This window comes from Symphalangus syndactylus, chromosome 3 (genome assembly GCF_028878055.3).
Source record: "Symphalangus syndactylus isolate Jambi chromosome 3, NHGRI_mSymSyn1-v2.1_pri, whole genome shotgun sequence".
NCBI classification, from domain to species: Eukaryota; Metazoa; Chordata; class Mammalia; order Primates; family Hylobatidae; genus Symphalangus; species Symphalangus syndactylus.
In genome coordinates, this window is record NC_072425.2 from 39,746,812 (window position 1) to 39,770,067 (window position 23,256).

Here is a 23,256-nt window from a genome sequence, read left to right on the forward strand (position 1 = left end):
TCTAGTGCTCCCTTGTTGGATGGGTAATTTGGTATCGAGAGGTAGCCATGGTGACCAGAAAACTTACTCATGTGACTAACGGTGCAACTAATGATGCCCACAATTACTTAATTGCAGGCATGCTTAATGGCTTTTGCCATTTTCAGATGGTGCTTATGGCTAATTGTGGCTGCAAGTGGGTAACTACAGGTGCAATCAGATACGTTCCTAATTTTTACATTTGTGCTGACAGCAGAAGAAACCATTCCTTCTAAAATGAGGCGTTATAAAAAGAGAGCTGAAATTAGTTCTTTCAAGTCCACTGATGATAGAACAGCCTCTGACACAAAAACAAACACAAATCATTTCATGTTGAAGCGGAGGAAAGTTCTAGATGATCATTGGATCTTTTGCTACACTCCAACCCCACCTGTGCATTCTCCCCTTTCCCCTTAGTGTTCTCCCACTTGAATTCCTGCTACTACTGCCACTACCAAAAGGGGACTTTTACTTTTTCCTTATAACTCTACAGTTCCTGTCCCATCATGGAATATATATTGTTTTTTAACGTTACATTGTCTGTATTTGAAAAGATTTTCTTTTTTTTTTTTGAGACAGAGTCTTGGTCTGTCACCCAGGCTGGAGTGCAGTGGTGTGATCTCAGCTCACTGCAGCCTCTGCCTCCCAGGTTCCAGCGATTCTCCTGCTGGGTAGCTGGGATTACAGGCACACATCACCATGCCCAGATAATTTTTGTATTTTTAGTAGAGACGAGGTTTTACCATGTTGGCCAGACTGGTCTCCAACTCCTGACCTCAGGTGATCCGCCTGCCTCAGCCTCCCAAAGTGCTAGAATTACAGGCATGAGCCACCGCACCCAGCCTTGTATTTGCAAATACTTTTAATACATGGCATGATACGTATGTGCTAGAGTGACCTCTAATATATATCCTGGGGCAGATAAGTTAGCTTTTGAAGTTCTCTCATCAGGACTTAACACTCCAAAGATGGCTATGCAGTACTTTGAAATCCTTATCAAAATCTCACCTGAGGGATTTTAATCAGAGATAATTTTTTTTTGAGATGGAGTCTCAGTCTGTCACCCAGGCTGGAGTGCAGTGATGTGATCACTGGTCATTACAACCTCCACTTCCCAGGCTGAAGCAATTCTCCCACCTCAGCCTCCTGAGTAGCTAGACTATAGGCATGCACCATCACACCTAGCTAATTTTTATATTTTGGGGGGTAGAGACAGGATTTTGCCGAATTGTAGTTCCCAAATCCCCCTGTGTCATGGGAGGGACAGAGTGGGAGGTAATTGAATCATGGGGATGGTTTCCCCTGTGCTGTTCTCGTGATAGTGAGTAAGTCCTCACGAGATCTGATGGTTTCATAAGGGCCTTCCCCCTTATAAAACTCTCATTCTTCTTTCTCCTACCACCATGTAAAGAAGGATGTGTTTGGTTCCTCTTCTGCCATAATTGTAAGTTTCCTGAGGCCTCCCCAGCCATGCAAAACTGTGGGTCAATTAAACCTCTTTATAAATTACCCAGTCTTGGGTATGTCTTTATTAGCAGTATGAGAATGGACTAATACAGATGGGTGTCCTGTGAGTAAGCCCTGTACTCGACTAATTGTCAGCTCTTCTTGTTTGGGGCCTGAGGGATGAACTTTAGCCACAGCCAAATGGCAGAACTGTGAAGACTTGCAAGTAATGAGGTGGAGAAAATGTTGGTTACCAGAACCCTCTGAGGGAGAGCCCTTTATTTGATTAGAAGAAATACTTTGAAATGACATTTGGGGTGGAAGGTGAAGTCTCAAGGGCCTTCTCCATCAAGAAAAAAATGTTTGCTAAACTGCTTTGCATGAGACAAGGAGAGGAATTGTATTGCTCCTAAGAGACAGTGAAGAAGGGGGAGGGCAGGGAGATGGGGGAAAGAATGCAACCACAACACTAGCAGAAAGATATCTGCTGCACAATGGAACCTTTTGTGTCAATGCACAAATTCTCATAAAATATACTAAGCTAATGAATGTCTAGTATGCATGATTATCTGTGAAGATTTGTGAAGAGGTTGAGTTTGCTATCTGGACTGAAGCTGAACACTATCTCTGAAGTTTGGCTCACAACCTCCCTTCTCTCTCTCTGTCACACACACACACACACACACACACACACACACACACACACACACTACACCCACCCCCACACTGTGATACAGAAAGAGCACTGGGTAGAGGCAGGTAAAAGGAGAATTATTCTATCACACTGTGACATGACAGGCAGGCTGAGGGTACCAGCAGGCTTGCAGAAACGGGCATGGTGCCCAGGGCTTGGGCAGCCACAAGTCAGAGGATGATTGGACAATGGAAATCAACAATTTATAAAGGCTGGAGGAGAAGGCCACAGGGAGTGTTCAAAGTCCAGGCACACAATCACCATTCAGGGTGTGTGACTGTGCTGTGGGATTTGAGTGGGGTAGAGGAGCAAATGCCTGAAAATTTCTCTCAGCTCCGTGGTGTGACTGACCCAGTGCTGGAGATTCCAAAGGAAGTAAGATGCTGCACCCCCTTGCACTTGGAGAGAGATCATTAGAATACAGTCATAAAATTATGGTCGTAGGAAGCTCAGAAGAAGCTGGCAGGTTAGGGAAGGTTTGCACAAGGACATGGTTCTTGCTATGAGCTTTGAAAGGTGAAGAGTATATAGAAAGATTGTGAAGAGAGGTTTTTCTGGGCAGAAGGATTAGCCTATGTGAAGAGGCAGAGGCATGAGAGTACAGGGCAACTGAGGCAGGAGATGAGGGTCTCAAAGATCTGAATGGCTTTGCTTGCCATTTGAGGACTCTAAACTTCATCTAAAGGTACTGGGGAACCATGGAAGAATTTAAAGCTGGTGGAAAGCATGACTAAATTTGCCTCTTATAAAGATCTCCCTGGTTTACATGCCCATCTTCTGGGCTCTCAAAGTATTGACCTGTCAGTGTTTCAGTTTTTTTTTTTTTTTTTTTTTTTTTTGAGACGGAGTCTCACTCTGTCACCCAGGCTGGAGTGCAGGGGCGCGATCTTGGCTCACTGCAAGCTCCGCCTCCCAGGTTCACACCATTCTCCTGCCTCAGCCTCCCGAGTAGCTGGAACTACAGGCGCCTGCTACTATGCCGGGCTAATTTTTTGTATTTTTAGTTGAGATGGGGTTTCACCGTGTTAGCCAGGATGGTCTTGATCTCCTGACCTCGTGATCCGCCCGCCTCGGCCTTCCAAAGTGCTGAGATTGCAGGCGTGAAACACTGCGCCCGGCCTCAATTGTTTATTTCTCCACCTTACTACATTGTGAACACCTTGTGGGGAAGAGCTGTATCTTTCATCTCTGCACATAGTATATTGTCCAGGGGACATAGTAGGTATTCAATGGATTTTTTTTTCCTTTGAGACAGAGTCTCGCTCTTGTCACCCAGGCTGGAATGCAGTGGTGTGATCTCAGCTCACTGCAGCGTCTGCCTCCTGGGTTCAGGTGATTCTCCTGCCTTAGCCTCCTGAGTAGCTGGGATTACAGGCACCTGCCACCACGCCCAGCTAATTTTTGTATTTTTAGTAGACAGGCGGTTTTGCCATGTTGGACAAGCTGCTCTCAAACTCCTGACCTCAGGTGATTCGCCCACTGAGGCCTCCCAAAGTTTTGGGATTACACGTGTGAGCCACCACGTCTGACCTCAGGGGATTTTTTTTTTTTTTTTTGGAGACCGAGTCTCGCTTTGTCACCCAGGCTGGAGTGCAATGGTGAGATCTCGGCTCACTGCAACCTCTGCCTCCTGGGCTCAAGCGATTCTCCTGCCTCAGCCTCTCAAGTAGCTGGGATTACAGGTGTCCGCCACAACGCCTGGCTAATTTTTGTATTTTTAGTAGAGATGGGGTTTCACCATGTTGGCTAGGCTGGTCTTGAACTCCTGACCTCAGGTGATCCACCTGCCTAGGCCTCCCAAAGTGCTGGGATTACAGGCATGAGCCATGGTGCCCGGCCAGTGGATTTTTTAAAAAGTATCCTATCCAGAAATGAACAGTTGGAGGGTGGTACAATAAGACAGAGAAATGAGTGAGGAGGTTAATAGAGCAATCAAGATGGAGATAGTGAAAGCCTGAGGAAAATGTAATGGCAATAGGGATTGAGAAAAGGACCCTAATCTAGAGATACTTATAAAGTAGAATTTACTGGACTTGGTGATTGATTCGTTTGTTGAAAAAATTGTTAGAAAAAAGTATTAAGGATGACCCCGAGTTTCTGTCCTAGGTAACAGCTTGGATCCTATGAAAAACAGGAGGAAGAAGAGGTTTGTTTTTAGAGGGGAAAGGGAGATTATCAGTTCCCTGAATTTCAGTAGCCTATGGACCATCAGAAGAGATACCTATCAGGCTGCTACTGGATGGATTATGCTCACTATAGACCTAGATCTCTAACATGGAGACTGTGGGTTGGAAGTAATAAGTCTACAGATGATCTTTCAGATGTGAGTGTAGATGTGCTCTTATAGGGAGAGTATGTAGAAGAGGGTGGAGGATAAAACCATGAAAAGTGCTAACATTTGTGAGGTAGAGATGGAAAAGAGTTGCTCTTGAAGGAAGAGTTGAAGATGTAGGAAGAAAATTAGGAGATAAAAAATTATTACAGAAATTCTTATAATGGAAATACTTATTCTTTTTTTTTCCTTTTTTTGAGGGGGAGTATTGCTCTGTCGCCCAGGCTGGAGTGCAGTGATGCCATTTCGACCCAGTGCAACCTCCGCCTCCTGGGTTTGAGCGATTCTCCTGCCTCAGCCTACTGACAAGCTGGGATTACAGGCGCGCACCACCATGCCCGGCTACTTTTTGTATTTTAGTAGAGATGGGGTTTCACCTTGTTGGCCAGGTTGATCTCGAACTCCTGACCTCAAGTGATCCGCCCACCTGGGCCCCCTAAAGTTCTGGGATTGCAGGCATGAGCCACCACGACCAGCTGGAAATAATTATTCTTCACTGCATTTCCATGAGCTCTTCCACATTTCCCAGTTCCCCTTCTAGAAGGTAGGGTCAAGTGGCTAGTTCTGGCAATGTGCTCTGAGTAGAAGGGGTATGTGTCTTTTCTGCATAGAAGCATTTAAGAGCTGGTGTGTGACTCCAGCTATATCTTCCTCTGTCTTAGCAACCACACAGGCCTTATTTTTTTTTTTTTTTGAGACGGAGTCTTGCTCTGTCCCGCAGGCTGGAGTGCAGTGGCATGATCTCGGCTCGCTGCAAGCTCCACCTCCTGGGTTCACGCCATTCTCCTGCCTCAGCCTCCCGAGTAGCTGGGACTACAGGTGCCTGCCACCACACCCGGCTAATTTTTTTGTATTTTTAGTTGAGACGGGGTTTCACCGTGTTAACCAGGATGGTCTTGATCTCATGACTTCGTGTTCCCCCGCCTCCGCCTCCCAAAGTGCTGGGATTACAGGCGTGAGCCACCGCGCCTGGCCCAGAGGCCTGTTTTTGACTTGACAGAGCTGCAAGATGGAAGTAACCTGGATCATGGAGTAACCACATGGAAAGCCCTAGGCCATTCACTTTTGCATGAGTGAGAAGTAAATGTTTGTTGTGTTAAGCCACTGAGATTGGGGGTTAATTTGTTACTGCTAAATAATTTAGTCTACCCTGACCAATATCATCAATGGAGGATAGTTTCAAGAAAGGGCAGGCCAAATATGACAAAGAAATAAAGTTAAAACGATCAATTAGTGACTAATAGTGGATTTAGAAATTAGGACATGAGAAGCAAGGTGGGAGGGGATTTTATTGTGAGAAGTCAAGGATTGAACAGGAGGAAGGACAGTGGGAAGAGTCAGTGCAGATGGATCCTTTGGAAAGTTTGTATAAGAAGTGAAGAATAAGAAGCAGTCACTGGAGGGGAACAACGGAACATGTGGTAAACAAACTTGCTTTTGTCTTTAAGAAGGATGTTTATAGGCTTTTGGGGAAAGGGAGTAGAGAGTGAGAGACTGAAGATATAGAAAAAGAAGAAGGCCAAGGTGGTGGCTCTCGCCTGTAATCTCAGCACTTTGGGAGGCCAAGGCATGTGGATCACTTGAGGTCAGGAGTTCATGTCTAGCCTGGCCAACACGGCGAAACCCCGTCTCTACTAAAAATACAAAAATTAGCCAGGCGTGGTGGCAGGTGCCTGTAATTCCAGCTACTCAGGAGGCTGAGGCAGGGACAATTGCTTGAACCCAGGAGGTGGAGGTTGCAGTGAGCCAAGATACTGCCACTGCACTCCAGCCTGGGCAACAGATCAAGACACTGTCTCAAAAAAAAAAAAAAAAAAAAAAAGAAGAAGATAACAGAGAAGGCAAGGTTGCTGAGGATTTACCGACCATAACCTCACTGGGACAAAGGCATGTGCAGGAGAACCACCCTGTCAATCCAACACCCAAATAAATGTTTGTTTCTTTTCACTCAGATCACAAGATGTTAGGAGGCTCCCTCAACCATAACCCATGGACTTTTAACATACAGCAACATTGCTTTGAGAGGACACACTTGGCATACTCCTATGACTCAAAATATGAGCAAGTGCACCTGCGGTTTTACCCAGACCATTGTCCCTTTGGTGGTAGAGAATTTGGTGAAAAGAGTGAGGGCTGAGCATTCTGGAAGCAGGCTACAGAGGGGTACAGACTGAACTGTACTGTCTCAAAATTTACACGTTGAAATCCTAACCCCAAGTACCTCAGAATGCAACCATAATTGAAGATAGGGATTTTGTTTGTTTGTTTGAGACAGAGTCTCACTCTGTTGCCCAGGCTGGAGTGCAGTGGTATGATCATGGTTCAGCTGTAGCCTCAACTCCCTCTGGCTTAAACTATCCTCTCACCTCAGCCTCCCAAGTAATTGTGACTGCAGGTGGGCACCACCACACCTGGTGAATTTTTATACTTTTTGTAGAGACTTGCTCTCCCTATGTTGTCCAGGCTGGTCTCAAACTCCTGGCCTTGGGCCATTCTCCTGCCTTGGCCTCTCAAAGTGTTGGGATTACAGGTATGAGCCAACAGTCAGCCAGAGATAGAGTTTTTAAAAAGGTAATTACATTAAAATGAGGTCATTATGGTGGGCTCTAATCCAATGTGACTGGTATCCTTATGAGAATAGGAAATGTGGACACAGACACAAAGAGAAAAGAGTATGTGAAGGCACAGGGAGATGCCATCTACAAGCTGAGGAGAGAGGCCTGGAACAGATCCCTCCCTCATCGCCCTCACAAGGAACCAGCTCTGCCAACACCATGATCTCAGCTGTCTAGCCTCCAAGACTGTGAGGAAATAAATTTTTGTTGTCTAGGTCATCCAATCTGTGTTCCTTTGTCATGGAAGCCCTAGAAAACTAACATAGTGGATTTGAATTCCAGTTCAGCCACATCTCAGCTTTTCCATCTTGGGTAAGGTATATAACCTCTCTATGTCTCACTTTCTTTATCTGTAAATCAGAGATAGCAATCAAAGCCTAAAGTCAGCTCTCAATAAATGTTAGCTGCCATTATTATTATTGTTGGTAATCGTTTTTAGCTTTATGATGTAGTTTCAGTGTAGTAAAACTTAAATGGCTCCAAATTATTTTATTGTTATTATTGTTTTTTAATTTTTTTGAGACAAGGTCTCACTCTGTCACCCAGGCTGGAGTGTAGTGGTGTGATCATGGATCACTGCAATGTCAACCTCCTGGGCTCAAGCCATCTTCCTGCCTCAGCCTCCCAAGTAGCTGCAACTACAGGTGCACACTATCACGCCTCAGTAATTTTTGTATTTTTTGTAGAGATGGGGTTTTGCCATGTTTCTCAGGCTGATCTCAAACTCTAGGGCTCAAGTGATCCAACTGCATTGGCCTCCCAAAGTGCTGGGGTTACAGGCATGAGCCATTGTGCCAGGCCCAAATTGTTTTATTAATTCCACTCTGTCTCAATCATAATCATGAATGTAGCCATGCCTGCAGGAGTAACTCACAGCACTCTCTCATGCATCTGCAGTAGAAAATGTGTTTTAATGAAGAACCTTAGGCAAGTCCTTTCAGAGAGAGCCATGTGGCAGGGACTGGATCCTTGAGATCAAGCATCAATTTAAGGAGCAGCATCTTGCTTCCTCCACTCTGGACCTTTTCCTGATTCTTTTCAGAGCTGAGAAGCCAAAGCTTCCTCAAAAGCAGAACACATCCCCACATCCAAAATACGCCTTCTGGTGAAACAGACTTCATACGCCTGCTGGCCATGTTTTGAAGGTAGCCCACTTACCTGTTGGGTTTGTTGTTACTTTGTTTTGTATTTTACCTTTTTCTTGAGAATCTGAAATAGATACAAAAGTGGACAAAATCATTTTAAGAACCCCAGGTGTTACTCATTAGACCATGAACAAAGCTGCCCACCCATCCCCACCGTCCATGTTCTTCTTGAACATTCCAGACATTATATAATTTCACCATTTATATTTAAGAATCAATCTTTTAAATATATGGATTACTATTATTATTATTTTTTGAGACAGAGTGTCACTTTTGTTGCCCAGGCTGGAGTGCAATGGCATGATCTTGACTCACCACAACCTCTGCATCCTGGGTTCAAGTGATTCTCCTGCCTCAGCCTCCCGAGTAGCTGGGATTACAGGCGTGTACCAGCACGCCTGGCTGATTTTGTATTTTTAGTAGAGACGGGGGTTTCTCCATTGTGGTTAGGCTGCCCTCAAACTCCCAACCTCAGGTGATCCGCCTGCCTCGGCCTCCCAAAGTGCTGGGATTACAGGTGTGAGGCACTGCACTTGGCCAACACTGGCAAGATTATTCTTATTTAAAAATAGTACCATTAGGCCGGATGCGGTGGCTCATGTCCATAATCCCGGCACTTTGAGAGACCAAGGTGGGCAGATCACCTAAGGTCAGGAGTTTGAGACCAACCTGGCCAACATAGTGAGACCCCATCTCTACTAAAAATACAAAAATTAGCTGGGCATGGTGGCCTGTAATCCCAGCTACTTGGGAGGCTGAGGCATGAGAATTGCTTGGGAGGCGTAGGCGGTAGTGAGCCGAGATTGTGCACTCCAGCCTGGGCAACAGAGCAAGACTGTTTCTCAGAAAAAAAAAAAAAAGTACCATTATTGAGTGGATAAAGAAAATGTGATATATATACACCATGGAATACTACTCAGCCATAAAAAAAAACAATGTCTTTTGCAGCAACTTTGATGGAGCTGGAGGCCATTATTCTAAATGAAATAACTCAGGAATGGAAAATCAAATACTATATATTCTCACTTACAAGTGGGAGCTAAGCTATGGGTACACAGAGGCATCCAGAGTGATATAATGGACTATGGAGACTCAGAAGGAGAAGAGTGTAAGAGGACACAAAGGATAAAAAAAAAACTACCTATTGGGTCTAATGTACACTACACAGGTGATGGGTGCACTAAAATCTCAGACTTCACCACTATACAATTCATCCACGTAATCAAAAACCACTTGTACCCCCAAAGCTATTGAAATAAAAACAATTTTTAAATAAGACCACTATTATATGACCCAAATAATTAACAATATCATATTATTCATAATATCATCATAATATTCAGGCAGTGTTTAAATTTCCTTTCTCTTAAACTCATTATATTTTATTTTATGTATTTATTTTGAGATAGGGTCTTATTCTGTCACCCAGGCTGGAGTGCAGTGGTGCAATCACCACTTACTGCAGCCCCTTGACCTTCCCAGGCTCAGACCCTCCCACCTCAGCCTTCCATGTAGCTGGGACTACAGGCGCAAGCTACCATTCCCGGCAAATTTTTGTATTTTTTGTAGAGACAAGGTTTCACCATGCTGCCCAGGTCTAGAACTCATGGGCTAAAGGGATCCCCTTGCCTCACCCTCCCAAAGCCTCATTATTTTTTACATAATTTGTTACCACACCACCCCCAGCCTCATTATCTTTTACATAATTTGTTTGAAGGAAGATTGAAATAATTCTCATTGTTTAAATATGATTCACACATTGCAATTAGTCAGTATGTCTTTTTTTTGTTTGTTTTGAGATGAGTCTAGCTCTGTCGCCCAGGTTGGAGTGCAGTGGTACGATCTTGGCTCACGGCAACCTCTGCCTCCCGGGTTCAAGCATTTCTGCCTCAGCCTCCAGAGTAGCTGGGATTACAGGCACCCACCACTACGCCCAGCTAATTTTTGTATTTTTAGTAGAGATGGGGTTTCACTGTGTTGCCCAGGATGGTCTCGAACTCCTGACCTCGTGATAGGCCCACCTCGGCCTCCCAAAGTGCTGGGATTACAAGCATGAGCCACCATGCCCAGCCAGTCAATATATCTTTTAGGTCTCTTTTAATCTATAGATTTCTCTGTATTTGTTGAGGAAACCTGATTCTATTCAGTAGTTTCCACAGTCTGGAGTTTTTGCATTCATCCCTGTGGTGGTATTTAACATGTTCCTTTGTTCCTTGCATTTCCTGTTCATTGGTAGTTAAAACTAGAGTCTATATCAGACCCAGGTTCAATTTTTTAGCCAGACTACTTCATAAGTGGTGTTGTGTTCTTCCATCAGGGGCATATAATATCTGGTTGTCTTTCTCCTGCTTGTTTTTCATTCATCCTTTCTCAGATTTTCATATCTCACCTTTGTGATTCCTGGAAAGGGGGCTGAGAGGTTGGGGGTCTGGCAGAGGGATTGCCAGCTTTTCTGCCTGCTCCTGTCATATTGCGTTGCTCTATTCCCTTGATGGTCTATGCCATCAACATGGCTTTCCATTCCTATGGGGCATGATGGTGCTGCTAATGCCGTTCCCAGAGCTAAGGGGGGAACAGACATGTTGAAAAAACTTTAGAGGTTAACATTTTTTATTGCTTTTCTTCTTCCATATTAGGGAATGCCAAGTCTGAGCCCTGCTGGCTTGCTATTGATTCAGATGGCCAACAGCTATCAAGCAGGGAAGGGTCTGCTGGATAGGAAAGTAGCTGATGTACTTCCTTCCTGATCCATGCAGAATGGGAATGTAATTTCCAACTATTATTTGGTGCCCAAACTTCAAATTTAATGCTTCAGGCCTAAAGTCCAAACATAGTTGAACACCATAAAAATGTTCCAGATTCCCTAGAGTTCGGTCAACATGGGACTGACATACGTGAAGGATTTGCCTAACCATATATTGCCCACAGCAATATTGGATCCTTGCTTCTAGGCTAGTGTGTTGATTAGAAGTCTAGAAAACAGAAAAAAAAGTCATCAGTCATTATAGGCAGCCTTTCTACAAAATAATCTTTTTTTTTTTTAAAGATTCAGTAACACAGAGTATTTGTTTCTATTTGACCTCAATTTCTTCATCAACTAATTTTACCTCGTTGAATCCTAAGTGTAGCAGATTCTGTTGATACCTAGCCCTGTATCACTCTGGCCCACCTTTGAGTTCGCATGCAGCTTGAGTGGGTCAGCTCCTGGCCACGTGGACAGGTGCCTGCCTCATGTGCTTGTGGTTCCGTGCTCTTCTCCCAGAGGGTTTGCTCCTGTTCTACCAGAAATTATCAGACTGCTCAGGACATTGTGGAGGTGCTAGGAACTTAAGGTCCTCAGGTGCAACCCTTGACCCCTGAGAAATGAGAGTCAGTGGACACATCCCTCAGCTTCCCCATCCCTTGGCAGGATAATCCTGCGGCATGTCCTCCAAGGAGCTTCAGAGGGTTCCCTGTAGGATTTATTGGTATTGGACTCTCCTGCTCACTGATGCAACTTTGAACTTTTGTTCCTTTTCAGTCTTCCTTTCTCCACTATTTCACTTAAGTTTCCTGGGATCACTTCCCAAGTAAGCCACCTAAACCCAATTTATTGTGTCGGAGCCTGCTTTTGGGGCAACACAAACTAGTCAGGAAATAATTTTGTAAGTGACCTCAAAACGCTTTGGAACAAGTGTGTGTAAATCACTAAATATTGAGCATTATGTGCTGGATACATCCATGTGTGAGTCATCTCTAATCCTATGAGTGAGCTATTGATATCTCCATTTTTTTTAGATGAGAAAACTGAAAATAGAAGACATGCAAAGAAATTGCCCAAGAACACATAACCCGTAAGAATGGAGATGCAAATCCATAAAGACCAGCAACATAGTCTTGCCTCTTGTTCTCCATTTCGTTTTTGGTGGAAGATTTTCTCTAATAGCTGGCAGGTTTCTGTCTTTCATTCTTCCTTTTTTGAATTGTTCTATTTGTGTGTCTATATTTTGAATGAGTGAATTTCCTGCCAGTTGAACTTCAAGTTGTAAGTAAAAAGGCCTATCTTGATGTGGTCTCCTAGCAACAATTTATGAAGCACTTTAAAGCAATTATTCTTCTCAAGCACGTTTCCAAATGTTGAAGCATGTTCATTCACTTCGATCATTAAAGTCTCCAAGAACATTCATTCTGTAGCACACAGTTCTAGTAATTACAAGCTCATCAACAGGTTGCTTAGTGAGCGGAGAGCAAGGACAAACCCCACTCTCCCCAGGAGCTGAGCACGTTGTTTCCAGCCTAGCAAGGCAGGGCAGGGCAGATCCACTCCTGCCCAAATGAGTCTTAGTTGATTTGTGGAGTGGTGAAGGGGGAAGAATATTTAAACCCCAAATAGCTATCTGTAAAATGCGGAGCCCATGGCAACACACACAGTCCTAGGCAGGATTTGAATATCTAAGGTCTGAGTCTGCCATTCAGTTTTCTGCGCCTCTTCTTCTGGACCCTTCCCTCAGCCCACCCTAGATCTGGAGACTCGACATCAGGCAGAGGCCTCAACTCCCCTCCCCTGGGTCCTTAAACATGTAGTTCTGCCCAAATTAGCCACTGGTCCTTCAGTTTGTCTTTCTTTCCTTGTCTTTTTCTAAGAATTCTCTTTTATTTTTATCTTCCTTTAAGTGTTTTAGGACACAAGTCGGGAAGGGGATCTGGATTGCTGGCAGTCACCCTGTAGGTTCAGCAAATAGGAATGTCCATTTGGCAAGCTAGAGAGTTGTCCATCTGGGCTATGGTTGTGAAACCATCAGGCCTGACTCCAACTCCACTGGAGAGGAAATTACAATCAGGATGGTGCCTTGGACAAATATTAAGCACTCCTGGGATGTTTTAGATCCAAGAAAGGGGAAGGTTGACTTTCCTACTAATCCGGAAAGCTGTTTTTTTAAAAAAACTCTTTATTTTGAAACATTTTAATTCACAAAAGAGTTCTTCTATACCTCTCACCTGCTTTCCCTAATGTTAACATCTTTTTTAAAAAAATTTTATTATTATCATACTTTAAGTTTTAGGGTACATGTGCACAACGTGCAGGTTTGTTACATATGAATACATATGCCATGTTGGAGTGCTGCACCCATTAACTCATCATTTAGCATTAGGTATATCTCCTAATGCTATCCCTCCCCCTCCCCCCACCCCACAATGTTAACATCTTATATAACTGTAGCACACTTATGAAAATTAAGAATCAGTTGTATTGATAGTGTTCTTATGAAGGGAAATTGTATGAATCCCAGGATAGTAAAGGCCAGATGCATGCACACACACACACACACACCAGATAAACATATACAAAATACAGACACATACACACCAGAAACACACACAACATGCATACAGATATTTACACAAACACAGATACATACACAACATAATACAGATATACACAGCATACAGACACACACACATTAGACACACACAACATACAACACACAGATATACTTAGAATATGATACAGATATACACAAGATATGCATACACGACATACATATAGATACATACAACACACAGATATACACATGTGCATGCAGCAAGACAAAAATAGGCACATGCAACATACATACAAGCACAAAATATATACAGATATACATGCAACATACTTATATACAGAGATATATGAACACATACAACATATGTACAGAGATACATACATAGCATACATGCTCTTAAAATTATGGCTCATACTTTATATACTGAGAGTGCTTCTTGGTGGAATTTGAGCTGGTTGATGGAGGCAGAAAAGTGCTGAGAGAGAACTAAGGAACAATGGTGACGAAGCGGTCAGGGCATGTGGTCAAGAATGACTCTCTCTACCTGGAAATCGTCATTTCTTTGTGGAAATGGGGCTGTCACCTACCATAGTAATAGTTTGGGTTGCAAAATCTGACCCACCAAACAGACCAAGGGAGACTTGTTCAGATAAACTTTAGATAGAAACTGTTCTGCCCCATTTCCCCAGTCAGGGTAGGGAAGGTACAGCCAGCCCAAATTTCGTGGGTCCCCATGCAGAAACAGGAGCAGAAATGAGAGATGTTTCATCCTGAGACTTGGCTAAAGCATAAGCATTTATTATCTCTTGTAGTTTCTGTAGGTCAAGAATTTGGGAGCAGCTTAGCTGGATGGTTCTCGCTCAAGGTGACTCAGGAAATTCAGTCAAAATGTTGGCCAGGACTACAGTCATAGGAAGATCTGACTGGAGCCAGGCAATTTGCTTCCAACACAGCACACATACATGAATGGCAAGTTAATGCAGCCTGTTGGCAGGTGGGGGCTCAGTTCCTTACCACATGGGTCTTTCTCTAGGGATCCTGGGTGTTCTTCTTGGCATGGTGGCTGAGTCCCCCAGAGCGAATGATCTAAGAGAGCAACGCAGAAGCCTCAATGACTTTCATGACCTAGCTTTGGAAGCCACACTTTGTCATTTCTGCAGTGTCCTACTGGCTAACAGGTCAGCCCTATTTAGTGTGGGAGGAGACTATCCAAGGATGTGAATATCAGGGGGCCATCTTGGAAGCTAACTACCACATGACCTTTTGCTCTGATGATTTCATTCCAATTTAATAAAGCACGTTTAGACTAAACCTCAAGGTATAGTCAAATATAGTCAAACTTGGTTTCAAAACCAAGTTGGTGAAGTTGGTGAAAGCTAAAGTTAGGTCTCCTAGATGATATTTGAGTTGGGAACTGAAGGAAATATAGGAGTTATGGAGAGAGTGGTGAGAGATGAGGTTAGAGAGGTGTGTGTGTGTGTGTGTGCATGTGTGTGTGTGTGTGCACGTGCGTGCCTTGTAGGCCATTTTAAGGACTTGGGTATTTTATTCTTTCCCTAATTTGAGGATCCTTGCAGGTAATATATCCCTGAGTGCTTTTGTCTTCTTCTTCCTCCTTTCCCTCTTATATGTGGAGTTCAGATGACATGTGGGATTTTGGTGAGTTGTGAAGGAAGGAGGCCAGGACATTTGAAACAGAAATGGAAAATCTGTTTGATAGAAGTCACTGTTGGCCAGGCCTGGTGGCTCGTGTCTGTAATCCCAGCACTTTGGAAGGCTGAGGTGGGTGGATCACTTTAGGTCAGGAGTTGGAGACCAGCCTGGCCAGCATGGTGAAACCCTATCTCTATTAAAAATACAAAAAAATTAGCCGCGTGTAGTGGCATGCGCCTGTAGTCTCAGCTACCTGGGAGGCTGAGGCAGGAGAATGGCTTGAACTCAGAAGGTGGAGGTTGCAGTGAGTCAAGATCATGCCATTGCACTCCAGCCTGGGCAACAGAGCAAGACTCTGTCCACCCCCGCCCCCCTCAAAAAAAGTCACTGTTTTGCCATGAACAAACTCTATGTGTGTGTGGTTGTGTGTGACAGAGAGACACAGAGAGAGAAACGGAGACAGATATAAAGGGATTCAAGAGAGCAATATGGATTGGTAAAGACTGTAACAATATTCTTTTCTTTTTAAAAGTTATTTTAACAAATTTGTACTTTAAAATTTTCCTGATTATTCGAGTAATATATGTTCATTAAGATAAGGCAAGAATCATACATGATGTCATCACCCAGAGGCAATAAAATGCTTTGACATTTTCTAGATCCTTTTCCTGGGCATGTTTTCTTCCTTAAGTTGAGGTTATATTCCTTCTGTAATTTTGTATTCAGCTTTTCATATGCATTTAATTGAATTATTTAATAGCTTTTAATAACCATTAGAGAGAAAATATGCATATGTTTCTTCTCTTGGTTTATATGCTCACTGTAAAAAAAATAAAAACAAAACCCACTGAATATAATTGTATTAGAGAGAAAGGAAAAGTCCACCCAAATATTACGACCTAAACCATTGTTGATGGTATAGTTTAATATCCTTCCAGACATATTTTTCTGTGTATTTGTAAGTGCATGTAGATAACACTTATAAATAAGTATTTGGAAATGTTCTATAATTTATTTTACTTCAATATCACTATTATTAATGTTTTCCATGTCAGTGAGTAGTACTGCATCCTTTAAACATCTTATTTTTTTCTGATTACAAACGTAAGAAATGCTTTTTTTAAGTATTTTTTATGGTTGTGTAATATTCCATCATATAGAGATATACCATTATTTGGGTAATGGTTACCCTGTTATTTCCGTTTTTGTTATTATGAACAATCCCATGAGAACTACCTTTGTAATCCCCCCTGCATTTCTGATTATTTTCTCTGGTTCAATTCTGAGTATTAGAATTTCCAAGTCAGGATTTAACAACTCTATAGTACATATTTGCTATTTGTTTCTCCATCATCATTCTATGCATTGTAAAAACAGTAAAAACTCTCAATTATTTTTTCTTAAAAATATTTAGCAAATCACACTGTAACAATGTAAAATTTAAAATTTGAATAGAAATCATATATAATCTCTCCACCATAATAAATCAACTTTTTTTTATATTCTCTTTTGATCCTTTTTTATATACATGCCTATATATACCTTTAGACCAGGAGTCAACAAACATTTTCTTTTTTTTTTTTTTTGAGATGGAGTTTCGCTCTTGTTGCCCAGGCTGGAGTACAATGGCTCAATCTCGGCTCACTGCAACCTCTGCCTCCCGGATTCAAGCGATTCTCCTGCTGCAGCCTTCCGAGTAGCTGGGATTACAGGCGTGTGCCACCATGCCTGGCTAGCTTTGTATTTTTAGTAGAAACAGGGTTTCTCCGTGTTAGTCAGGCTGGTCTCCAACTCCTGACCTCAGGTGATCCGCCCGCCTCAGCCTCCTAAAGTGCTGGGATTACAGGCGTGAGCCACCACTCCTGGCCAGACTTCTTCTTTAACAAGCAGATATTAATATTTTAGGCTTTGTGTGCCACATGGTCTCTATTAAAACTGCACAACCCTGCCATTGTATCATGAAAGCAGCCATAGACAACATGTAAATATGAGAACGCCATAAAATTTTATTCACAAAACCAGGTGGCTGGCCTGTGTTTCTGGAGCCATTTTAGGCAATTGTTCTTTATAATTCGGTTGAAACTATTTGATCATTCATAAACTGAACTAACTTTTTGAGTCTGTTTTATTTGTAACTGTAATTATTTTTTTTTACTTACTGTTATTTTCCCCTCATCTTGTTAACCACACTAGATTCATAGAGCTGAAGTTCTCACACTGATTTGTTTTTAGTAAAGCAATACATTCAATGCATTTACTGATTATAAAGATATAGAATATTTCCTTACTATGGGCTTCAAGGATGACTTTTTTTTTTTTTTTTTTGAGACAGTCTTGCTCTACCTCCCAGGCTGGAGTTTAGTGGCACGATCTCGGCTCACTGCAACCTCCACCTCCTGGTTCAAGTGATTCTCCTGCCTCAGCCTCTTGAGTAACTGGGATTACAGGCGCCTGCCACCATGCTCGGCTAATTTTTGTATTTTTAGTAGAGACGGGGGTTTCACCATGTTGGCCAGGCTGGTCTCGAACTCCTGACCTCATGTGATCTGTGTGCCTCGGTCTCCTGAAGTGCTGGGATTACAGGCATGAGCCACCACACTCAGCCAAGGATGACTTTTGAAAGAAAGATGTTTAGGCCCTGGTGCAGTGGCTCACACCTGTAATCCCAGCACTTTGGGAGGCAGAGGCAGGCAGATCACCTGAGGTCAGGAGTTCCAGACCAGCCTGGCCAACATGGTGAAACCCTGTCTCTACTGAAAATACAAAAATTAGCTGGGCGTGGTGGCGGTACCTGTAATCTCAGCTACTCAGGAGGCTGAGGCAGGAGAATCGCTTGAATCCGGGAGACGGAGGTTGCAGTGAGCTGAGATTGGCCACTGCACTCCAGCCTGGGTGACAGAGCAAGACCCTGTCTCAAAAAACAAAATAAATTAATTAAAATAAAAAATAAAAATAAAAGAAAGATACTTAGCTATAACTCCACCACATAGCAAAAGAGTTATAATCTTTTAATGCCTTGATCAATGAACATGCTCTTTGATGATTCTATTAAGGGAAAAGATGACAAAACAAGAGTAATTTTGAAAAAAGATCACATCTATTTCCACTAAACTGTCGTATTTCTAGTGCTTGTCCACCTGCAAATGTGCCTTTATATGGCTGTAATAATGTGTGCCTATCCTTATAAAGTACTTTTTACATTTACTATAATGAAGACATATTTTCAGCTATTCCATAGTTTTGATCTTCTGCAGAAATTTCAAAATGCAATTACCCTATTCAGTGTATCTTCTTCCCTATCATTCTAAGGCAGTTTAGTCTAATAAAATATTTATTTGTACATTTTCACTTTTTACTATGAAAAATTTTAAACACAGAGAAAAGTGGAAAGAAGAGGATAATGAATATATACACACTAACCACTTAGATTCAGCAATGAATAACATTTTGCCAGGTTTTACATATACACACATGCATAGTTTTTTCTCAATCATTTGGAATTAAACAGCAGACATCATGATATTTCACTTCTAAACACTTTAGCACCTAACAATAAAACTGTTTTCCTGAATAATCACAATACTATTGTCATAACTTAAAACAACAAATAATAATTCCCAAATACCACCTAACATCCAGTTCATATTCACATTTCCTCAGTTGTTTCCAAAATGACCTTGTTTCTTTTTTTTTGAGATGGAGTTTCGCTCTTGTCGCCCGCCCAGGCTGGAGTGCAATGGTGCGATCTCTGCTCAGTGCACCATCTGCCTCCTGGGTTCAAGCGATTCTCCAGCCTCAGTCTCCTGAGTAGCTGGGATTACAGGCGCCCCCACCAGGCCGGGCCAATTTTTGTATTTTTAGTAGAGACAGGGTTTCACCATGTTGGCCAGGCTGGTCTGGAACTCCTGACCTCAGGCGATCTGCGCACCTCGGACTACCAGAGTTTTGGGATTATGGGTATGAGCCACTGTGCCTGGCCCCCAAAATGATTTACACAGTTGGCACCCTTGGAGCAAGGATCCAATTAAGGTTCATCCATTACATTCAGCTCTCTCATCAATCTCTTTTAAGAGAAAACAGTTCCCGGATTTTTTTTCCCCTATAACATTGACTTTGGAGAGAGCAGGACAATTGTCTTTTTTTCATAGCCTGGGTTTGTCTGATTGTCTCCTTATGGTATCGTTTAAGCTATTTATTGTACACTGTAGACTAAGTATAAGAGTGAAAGAGATTGACGATAACCTAAAATAATAAAAATATTTTACCATTCACTCCTATCAACTTTGACTCAATATTCTTTTAGATATCTAAAATTAAAACATGTTACAGGTGGCATAGTAGACAAGATCTGCTTTCGAATCAGAGGTTTTATAGCTAGAGATCCTGGGAAAATGATTTAGTTTCTTTGAGCCTCAGTCTCCCCATATGTGAAAAAGTATGGTTGGTGCTCATAAATGTTTGCTCTCTTCCCCTCGTCTGTAGCTTCTCCTGGATCTTGCAAAGCACCACCAGGACAGACATCTTAAGCACATTTGAAGAGCTCCTGTTTCGTAAGTAAGACAGCAGCAGCAAGACTGCAATCATTTCTGGGAAGACAGTATCATCATAATGCAATATTAGCTACTGTGATCTTCTATCATTTCCTTCCTGGAGAGTTATGACTGTGGCACTGAGGATTTAAGACCTACAGCCTGAACACTACTTACTACAAATCTCTCACAAAGCTGCTGCAATAAATCTCGTGGAGGAAAGTCATTGCATAAAAAAATCCTCAACTCCAGGGAGTTGGCCATTTATTTTCCTAGAAAAGGGGCTGTGATGAGAGACACTCCATGCTTCCTTTAACTCCATGGAACAGAACCCAACAAAGCATTCATCATGGAAAGTTGACTGATGGGCCCAATGAGACTAGCTGGGGAAGGAAGATGGAAAGAGAAGCGCCCCATCCAAGGCCTGCTCCTTTCCCTAGCTGCAGCCAGGAGGGATTTCCTCTTCGCCTGAGGATTGACTTTCCATAGAATCAGCACCACTGAGGGTAAGCTTCCCTGAAGACAAACTCTGTCATTGGAGAGCTCAGCCAGGGGTCTAAAACTGGACCCTATGGACTCCACAGATTTATTTAGTCTGCACAGTGTTTAAAAATGTTTTTAGTTAGGGCCAGGCATGGTGGCTCCCGCCTGTAATCCCAGCACTTTGAGAGGCCGAGGTGGGCAGATCACCTAAGGTCAGGAGTTTGAGACCGGCCTGGCTAACAAGGCAAAACCCAGTCTCTACTAAAAATACAAAAATTAGCAGGGCATGGTGGTTCAGGCCTGTAATCCCAGATACTCAGTAGGCTGAGGCACAAGAATCACTTGAACCTGGGAGGCGGAGGTTGCAGTGAGCCAACATCGCGCCATGGCACTCCAGCTTGGGTGACAAGAGTGAAACTCCATCTCAAACGAACAAAACAAAAAAGTTTTTAGTTAGTTCCCAACATCAAAAATTAACAATTTTGCAAAGAAAGATAAAATCCAGATTTTGGGCTCCCCTAAACAAATTGGGATATCTGAAAACAGTGGGTCACATTCCTACATTCCCGCCCCTATTGACAGTATGTGCCTGCTCTAATTTTACTTCCCCTTTTACCCTAACTGCCCTGTAGGGAATGGAGTTTGCAATCCCCATACTAATCCATCACCCTGCGGGTCCCTTCCCCTCCTCCCTGACCTCTGTTCTGATAAGGGGTGAGAGAATGAACCCCCATAAGTATTGAATGGAAAAAACATGTATTGGCCAGGCACGGTGGCTCACACTTGTAATCCCAGCACTTTGGGAGGCCAAGACGGGCAGATCACCTGAGGTCAGGAGTTCAAGACCAGCCTGACCAATATGGCGAAACCCTGTTTCTACTAAAAATAATTAAAAAACAAAATTAGCCAGATATGATGGCAGGCGCCTATAATCCCAACTACTCGGGAGGCGGAGGCAGGAGAATCGTTTGAACCCAGGAGGCGGAGGCTGCAGTGAGCCAAGATTGCACCATGGCACTCCAGCCTGGGCAACAAGACCGAAACTCCATCTCAAAAAAAATAAAAATAAAAATACATGTGTTGATGAGAAAATACAACTGACTAATCCCACCTAAACCAGGACCTCATATAAATTCAGAAGATCTTTCTAACATGCCAGGGAGGCAGCCTGGTATAAAGCAAAGAGCACATGCTTTGCGAATGTAAACCAAAAATAAAAGTTGAAGGCCCTCCTCACCATAGGAATGGTCTCCTTCCTTTGCTGGGGCACCCTAAAATTTAACTGGTTGAGGCCATGATGGGTAGTAGGGGTTGGACATGCCTCATTATACCCTTTCAGCAGTAACATCAACACAGACTTTAAGTCTGATAAGAAATATTTACAGTCTATTTTCTCTAAAGCCTGCTACTTGGAGGTATAAAACCTAGGTCTCCACAACCCCTATTGTAACCCAGCCATTTCTTTCTACTAATAAGTCTTTCAATCAATTGCCTATCAGAATGTGTTTAAATCTACCTATGACCTAGAAGCACCCCACTCTTTGAGTTGTCCCACCCTTCCAGACTGAACCAATGTAAATGGTTCAATTGATTGATGTGTTATATCTTCCTAAAGTGTATAAAAGGAAGCTGTACCTCAACCATCTTGGGCAAGTGTCTTCAGGAACTCCTGAGTCTGTGTCACAGGTGTGTCTTTAACCTTGGCAAAGTAAACTTGCCATTACTTATTTTTTTTTTTTTTTTTTTTTTTTTTTTTTGAGACGGAGTCTCGCTCTGTCGCCCAGGCTGGAGTGCAGTGGCGCAATCTCGGCTCACTGCAAGCTCCGCCTCCCGGGTTCACGCCATTCTCCTGCCTCAGCCTCTCCAAGTAGCTGGGACTACAGGCGCCCGCCACCACGCCTGGCTAATTTTTTTGTATTTTTAGTAGAGACGGGGTTATCACCGTGGTCTCGATCTCCTGACCTCGTGATCCGCCCGCCTCGGCCTCCCAAAGTGCTGGGATTACAAGCGTGAGCCACCGCGCCCGGCCAACTTGCCATTACTTATAATGGCAAAAACTGCAATTACTTTTGCACCAACCTAATAAATTGATTGAGACTTGCCTCAGATACTTATTGGTTTATACCTAGAGGCAGACCTTGGCTCAAATTCCATCTCTCCCTTACTCTGGGATATTGTCCAACTTGCTCAGCCTCTTGAAACCTACTTTGCTTATAGCAAAAATGGTATAGCAAGATTTTTCACCCAAGCCTTTTGTGAGGGCTAAATGTGGTAATGGACATTAAGTGCCAGACCCCTTAGATGCGCCATCTTCTCTCAGCTTCTGTAATGTCATGCTGTCAGTTCCCCCCTTTTCATGGCTTCTTTGCTTCATCTTTTCTGTCTCCTTTGAAGGTACCCCTTCCTGGAATATACCATAAATGTCAGTGTTCCTTAGGGTTCTATCTTGAGCTGACTCCCCCAACTCCACCCCTAGCTTTTCTCTCTCTCTTTTTTTTTTTTATTATTAAACGTTTTTCATTGCTGCAATACATTCTTCAAAATAAACACTTCGCGGGGCAAGCTGGCCCAGCATTTTGGGAAGCCAAGGAGGCAGATCACTTGAGGTCAGGAGTTTGAGACCAGCCTGACCAACATGGTGAACCCATCTCTACTAAAAATACAAAAATTAGCTGGGTGTTGTGGCAAGCACCTGTAATCTCAGCTGCTCAGGAGGCTGAGGCATGAGAATCACTTGAACCCGGGAGGCAGAGGTTGCAGTGAGCCAATATAGTACCACTGCACTCCAGCCTGGGCAACAGAGCTGCAAGACCCTGTCTCAAACAAAACAAAACAACAAAAAAAATAAACACTTCATGGCTGAACAATATGCCATTTCCTGAATAGATTGTAATTTACCTAATCATTTCTCTAATAGTGGACACTTAGATTGCTCTGATTTTGAAAGGCAGGAATACCAAGAATATTTTCTTGTACATGGCATTTTCCTATTTTGGGATTATTTCTCAGTATAGGCTCATCCTTTCGAGTATGTGGCA

General features: G+C 43.0%; 1 long non-coding RNA gene across 1 annotated transcript in view; it reads left to right on the plus strand.

The window, feature by feature from the left end:
- Positions 1 to 22,114, plus strand: part of LOC129479068 (uncharacterized) — a 51,166-nt gene extending 29,052 nt beyond the window's left edge. Inside the window, exon 3 of the long non-coding RNA XR_008656543.2 lies at positions 19,689 to 22,114. This is a non-coding gene — a long non-coding RNA (uncharacterized lncRNA). The remainder of the gene's footprint in view (positions 1 to 19,688) is intronic.
- Positions 22,115 to 23,256: the final 1,142 nt, after the last annotated feature.